At 34.0% G+C, this 7,272-nt stretch overlaps 1 long non-coding RNA gene across 1 annotated transcript in view; it reads left to right on the plus strand.

Annotated features, from left to right (window-relative positions):
- The first annotated feature begins 201 nt into the window (after positions 1–201).
- The window catches only part of LOC116526367, a 65,774-nt gene continuing 58,703 nt past the window's right edge, over positions 202–7,272 (plus strand). The window contains exon 1 of the long non-coding RNA XR_004258115.1: positions 202–254. This is a non-coding gene — a long non-coding RNA (uncharacterized LOC116526367). The remainder of the gene's footprint in view (positions 255–7,272) is intronic.

The raw sequence follows: 7,272 nt of genomic DNA on the forward strand, positions 1-7,272 counted from the left end.
ATGAATAATGGCTGCTAGCACATTTTCTGTTAGCATTTTTTACAGAATTATGATACATAATGTTATTTTCAGGAGCCAAGTTTCAGAAATAGTTATTACTGGTTTATGTTACTATCAGCATAAGAAACACCATACTGTTAAAATAATTTAATGATTCATCATTCGCATCAACATATTCATGATCACATTTTATTTTTCCAGGTTTTGTATTGTTTTTATAGAGCTGCTCTCACATGCTTCAGCAATATTAGATGGTAAGTATGACTTGCAGAAAAATTATATGACATTTGCAATACAATTTTAATATTTATAATAGGGTGAAATATGATGAACATATAGAATTTACTTCATTTTCCTCCTGAGTAAATAGAAAGAACATATTTCCTAATTCCAGCTGCATATCGTTCTAACAAATTGCTAGATAAAAAAGTAATATAAACCAGATCCATGTCTCGTTTATAAGTATATTCAATACAGAATCCTGCCCTATGCCTTTCCCTTCTGTTATAATCTTGGAGGAGAATGTAAAAAATGGTGGTAATTCCAGGTTGAAAGAAACTGTAACCCATAGTGATTTCATGAAAACCCTCTACCATAACTTCCAATCTCATTAGACTATGTAGTGAGTAGTAGTAAAATTTATTATGTTAAGCCATTGAGATTGATAAGGCAGATTTTCTATTACCTTGTTTGCAGAATTCTAACATATTATTAGCTTCAACTTCTAATAAAATATTATATTGGAAATGCCTGCACATTACCATATTTCTGGCTACTAAGTTTATAATTCTTCTTTAGAGCCTCTAAAGTGATATTAAAATGTCCTCAAATATTTCATAAATACACATACATGTTCAAAAATTATTTTGGAGTCTTGAACACTAGCTGTATGCTAGGTAGTGTCCAATATACTTTATATGCACTAACTTATTTAATCCCATCAGCAATCCAGTGAGGTCGGTGCTATTAACATCATTTAACAGGTGAGGAACTTCTACACTAACATTAGACTATATTTGTAGTAAATGACATGGTTGAGACTCAAGTAGGGGTACTCTGATTTGAAAACATGAGCTCTTAATTACTAGGAAAACCAGAGGGGACATACATGCAAACATGAAACTGGCTTTAAACATTTCATTCTTTTATAATTCCAGTATGTATATAATCATCTTACAGTCCTCTAAATAGATACAGCCATACACATAATTTTTCTGGCATCAGTAAAATTAGTAATAGCCTATAGTTGTAAAAATCACATAATTAACATAAAAATACTTAAATATCATATGCACAGTTTTTTAAGTGTTTTCAAAGTTAATATTCATACAGTATCACTGTAAATAATTACACATTTTCAGATCAATAAATAGAGCAGAATCAGATGTGGTAGCTTGTTGACACATAAGTGCAGATCCAGGTGGTGTGACTCCATACTCACTACAATATTCTCTCTCCCTGGTTAATTCAGTGTTTTTCGCCATCAAGTAGGGAACACAATTGTGAATAAAATGACAATTAAACCAACAAAATTTCTGTAAGAGAATTCTATTTTGTGCAGTAGATAAAAATCTATGCCTATGTTTTACACATAGGTTGTTTATCTTTAAGACAAAATGGGAACAACAGGCTTTCCAAAATGACATTCACAATTCCTTTTTTAATCAACATAGTTATCATAGGTAAAAATGGCATCTAAAATCCTAAACCACAAAACAAATCACTTTAGTACTTTATGTGCTATACACCTTTAAAATAGTTTTAAATTAGAAACTAAAGTTTCTTTTACTAGCAAACTTGCTGACTATGTAGGAAATTCCTGATGCATGTATCAGACAACTAGCTACATGTTGCCATTTGAGGACTGGCAGGACTTTTGAGTCCCCAGACACATTCTTACTGACTTAATACCTAAATGCCAGGCCTAATGCCTTAATGTTGAGAGTTAAAATTTATGTATGGTTTCTGGAAATGATAACACTATAAGCTATTTTCAGCCACTTATCAATTAAATTATTAATGCATGTATTATATTATTTATAAAAGGAAATAGTATCTTTACAATATAATGGATAAACTTACTTTTCCATTTATCACGATGTGTCTTTTATCTTTCATATCTACCAAAATAGATTCCCACAAAACAATAATAAATAGTTGCTTTTACAGAACTTATATAGAGTAAGTCACTTACAATAAAGGTAAACTATATCAGAATCATGTAAGAAAGGCATGTAAAAATAGCTGAAGCACTTGTAAAGAAAGGCAGACTCAGATTCAATACCACAGTAAGCAGCTCCATGACAGGTGAAGAAACAGCAGAAAGAAACTGATTGGAGCCACATGCTTAAGATTAGGGAGTAATAACAAAGATGAAGATTAAACTAATTGAAAAGAGATATGGGCATAACAATAAATGGTATTTACATCCAAATTTTGTTTAGGAATGATCTTCATGGGGTCATTCTAATGAATTTCAGAAATGTAAATACAAATGCCCATCAATGATAGACTGGACAAAGAAAATGTGGCACATATACACCATGGAATACTATTCAGCCATAAAAAACAATGAGTTTGTGTCCTTTGTAGGGACTTGGATGAATCTGGAAACCATCATTCTCAGCAAACTGACACAAGAACAGAAAACCAAATACCAAATGTTCTCACTCATAGGCAGGTGTTGGACAATGAGAACATGTGGACACAGGGAGAGGAGCATCACACACTGGGGTCAGTTGGCAGGGGGGCTAGGGGAGGGATATCAGGAGGTGGGGAGGGTGGGGAGGGATAACGCTGGGAGAAATGCCAGTTGTAGATGAAGGGGGAATGGAGGCAGCAAACCAGCTTGTTATATATGTACCTAGGCAATAACCCTGCATGATCTGTACATGTACCCCAGAACCTAAAATACAATAAAAAAAAGAAGGGGAAAAAAAGATGCAGAATTTTTAATAATGACATTTAGCAAATATTCAAAGAACAGGTATTTTCAATCAAAACAATATTTTCATTTTTTTCCATTAGAACTAAGAATAAAAGCAGCGTCACAACTTATTTTGTCAGGGTAGTAAAATCTTGAACAGAAAATGACAGAGTAGATTTTAAAAAAAGAAAAGAAAACCGTAGGTTAATCTCAGCATTCAGGATAGATTTAAGGTTTGGCTACTAAGTATTTACACAAAAAGAAAGCACCTAACACTGGAAATTAGATGCAGCTTATTTTAAAGTTGATTAATGAAACAAGTAGCATTTCAGACCAGTGAGAAGAACTTAAGATTACAAAGATATGGTGCTGGGAAAATTGATTACTTATGTTGTAACTGAGCGAGTTAGAAGGAAAGCTCAATACTCTGAGTTCCAAATTGAGTCCTTTATTTGCCGGAGGCCTAGAGTCAACTCGAGCTCAAAATCTGTCGGCCCCAAAGAAGGGGCTTGATTCTTTTTTATACCTTTATTTAGGTAGGGGAGGGGGAGCCTAGCTGAAGCAGAATTTTACAGAAGCAGAATAAGCAGGTTAGAGGAAGTCGCTGTGGGCCAGGATATTTCCATACAATCACAAAAAAGGAGGGTTTTTCACAACAGCTGGGGGGCTTGCCAAGCAGGATACGGGTTATATTGGTTATAGGTACTGAGAACAGTGTTAACCAAACTCAATAGTTCAAAGCTTTATGTATAGCATGACCCAGTAATGCACCTGAGGGGGCCAAGGCAGGGAGGGAGAGGCTAACACGGAGCACCTCAGGCTCAAAGCTAAGATGGAGTCAGTTAGGCTAGCATAGGTTATCACATTTATATGTTTACAAAAGAAAGTTGATTCTTTCCTGACATCTTACATAAATTTAATTCCACATTGACTAAAGACTTAAGCCACCTAATTGTGGTTAGAAGGTAATTTCTAAACAAGACATAAAATAAAACCTAAAACCATAAAGTAGAAGATTGATTTGTTCAACTACATAAATATTGAAAATAGTAAATATGGATATCACAAAGATATATTTACAATTCCAAAATCTCCTAAGATGTGTATTTTTAATATAATATAATTATTTTGAAGTAATAAGAATAACAGATTCGACAGGATAATGGACAAACAACATCATCTGTTATTTCATACAAGAAACACAATGTTATAAAATATATGATAAAATTAATTTCACTAGAAATTGAAACAAGCAAAATAACAGGAGATAAATTTTGATACCCACTCAACTGGAAAAATGAAAAAAAAGATAATTTAAAATGTTAGTGAAATACGATTTTCTCTCACAAGTAGACACACTTTCAATTGGTAAGCATATGTAGAAATACAATCTTTTCTTACTAAAGATATTTGAAAATGCATACATCCAGTGATCTGGGAATTACAGTCATAGTATATTAATATAAAAAATCTTATGTGATCTAGAAGATATATCCATGATTGTTCCTAGCAACATTGTAACAATAAAAAATGTTGATGTAACCCAAATGTTCATCAACAATAAAATGGGTAGGTAAATTGTTCAAAAACAAAAGATAATTTCACATAGCAGTGGAAATTAGTACTAATTTCTACATCCATCTCAAAATATCAATATGCACTGATTAAATGAACCACAAAAGTCTCTTTACCGTATGATTTCATTTACATATGCATGAAAACACATAAATATTAATTTGTATAAATTTATAGTGTACAAATGCAATTTTCTTAAATGCAAAGATTGCATGTAGTGGTCAAGTCAGGCCTTTCAGGGTATGCATCACCCAAATAATGTACATTGTATTCATCAAGTAATTTTTAATTATTCACGCCCTCTCACTTTATTACCCTTTTGAAGTCTCCATTTTCTGTCATTCCATTCTCTGTGTAGTTAAATATAATGAGGAACATCAGCTAAGATTTGCATTAAACTAATAGAAATCTTCTATTAACTCAAATAACCTAGAATCTTACTTTTTAATTATAGCCTGGAGATTCTTAATCCAGGCATAGCAGAGAGATTTCACTAAAATTATTTTTTTATGCTGGTTTATACTTAGCATTGTCACTTTCAAGTTCAAAGAATGAATATTGAAGATCAGACATCAGGAACACATTTCAGACAGTAATAATAATAATAATAAGTTAAAAAAATAGAAAAGGGATTTTTCTAAGAATCCTACCCAGTGGCGTTTTCTTAGATCTTTCATCTCAGAAACCACCATTGTCGGCCAGGTGCAGGGGCTCATGCCTGTAACCCCAACACTTTGGAAAGGCCGAGGTGGGAGGATCACCTGAGGTCAGGAGTTGGAGATCAGCCTGACCAACATGGTGAAATCCCGTCCCTACTGAAAATACAAAATTATCTTCGTATGGTGGTCGGCGCCTGTAATTCCGGCTACTCGGGAGGCTGAGGCAGAAGAATCGCTTGAATCCGGGAGGTAGAGGTTGCAGCGAGCCAGAATTGTGCCACTACACTCCAGCCTGGGGAACAGAGAGAGACTCTGTCTCCAAACACACAAACACACACACACACACACACACACACACACGAGAGTGAGAAACCGCCACTGTCTTCAGATGAAGCTAGAAAAGCTAGAAAATGTGGTATTTTAGCTGGCTATATTGCCACCTCAAATAAAATCAGGTCTCTGTATTAGGAAAAAAGAGTTGGGGGAAGTGTATGAGGTAAGTAACCATTGCTCATATAGAAAAATGGCAAGGGCATGCAAGAGGAAAGTTAATGAAAAAATAGAGGATTTTTGCAAACTGGAAAAGGGATGCTTTGTACTTGGAATACAAATCCACTCGTATAATTATGTAAAGCTTGATAGTAGGTACTTGGATGCTCATTTTTAGTATGAATTTTAGCACAAGTTTAGGTATACAACAAACCTGCACATGTACCCCTGAACCTAAAATGAAAGTTTAGGTGAAAAAAAGCTAAAAACAAAATGAAACAAATTAAAACCTTTTCCCAATTAATGTTTCAATTTCAATGTGAGAAATGCAATTTTTTTTCAATGGCTGCCAAAAATAGTAATGCTATACTCCCACTAAGACTTTCACTGTCTTCAAGCAACAGAGCCAAAGTATGTAGTCCTGACCATGGCCAAGTTACATCGAACAGTTCCACTGTCAGGTTCTTAATGTACATTTTATGTTCCATATGTAAAAATGATAATAACCTATTTTTCTTTTATTAGCCATAGATAGTCTCTATTTTTGGAAGAAAGCAAAGAGGCTTGCTCAATTCAAATTAGCAGAAAATTGTTTTACCTATTTTCTCCAAAGAAACAAGAATGAAAACAAACTTAGCTTTAGATTATCTCCCATAAGTTATCTGCATTTACTCAAAGGGCAGAGAAGGAAATGACAGTGAGAAAACTAGCATGTATGAAACTCTTCTTATGTGCCAGCCAGTGTGTTAGGTAATTAGCATTCAAAGTGGTTCCTTTCAGCGTCACCACATCTCATGTAAGAGCTCTCACAACAAGTTCTAGAATAACATTGTAGAATTTCATAAATATTTTCTGTGCATGCTAAAACCTCTTAAAATCTACTCTCAGCATTTTTCAAGAATATATTTTTATTAACTATATTCACTGTCGTAGAATACATCTCTTGAACTTATTCCTTTTAAAAGAAACAATAGGCTTCATAGGATCATCAAGAGAAGAGGGCTTTTAGATTCCCAGTCTGTGTTTTGTCCAAATAGAGGCATGCTGGAGCTAAGGCACCCTGTTTGATATGTGGTGTATTTATGCATTCCCTAGAGGAACCCTGTCTCTCCTTATTGTTGTATCTTCCTGTGTGTTAAGTATGATAAAGCAAACTTATCTGAGGACTGATACATAAGCTTCTGGGACCCAGATAACCTGGATTCAGTGCTGTAGGTTTAGAGGAGTGATGTGAGAAAATCAACTGTCTTGTAATAGATCATGGTAACTGTATTGTTATATTTAAAACCTTGCATTATACTTGAGGAATCTGAGTTCAGAGATGTTAACATGTCTGAGGTCACACATGTAGCACATTTCACAGTCATGCTTGTGATTTCAAAGTCCATAGTGTCATATCAGGCTATACTGTTTTCCAAACTGAATATGATTGAGGCAACTACAGAGCTCCATCAAATTCTATTTACTCTAAATTGTTTTCATTTTTTTCCAGAATTCGAGTATTTATTTTTGAACAGAGCTTTATTCACACATACACATACCCACATATCTCTATATATGACTCTAATACATATTTCACACACACACACACACACACACACGTATATATATATATATATATAT

This window comes from Sapajus apella, unplaced genomic scaffold, assembly GCF_009761245.1.
Source record: "Sapajus apella isolate SASKATOON/1434 unplaced genomic scaffold, GSC_monkey_1.0 scaffold50, whole genome shotgun sequence".
In the NCBI taxonomy this organism is placed as follows: domain Eukaryota; kingdom Metazoa; phylum Chordata; class Mammalia; order Primates; family Cebidae; genus Sapajus; species Sapajus apella.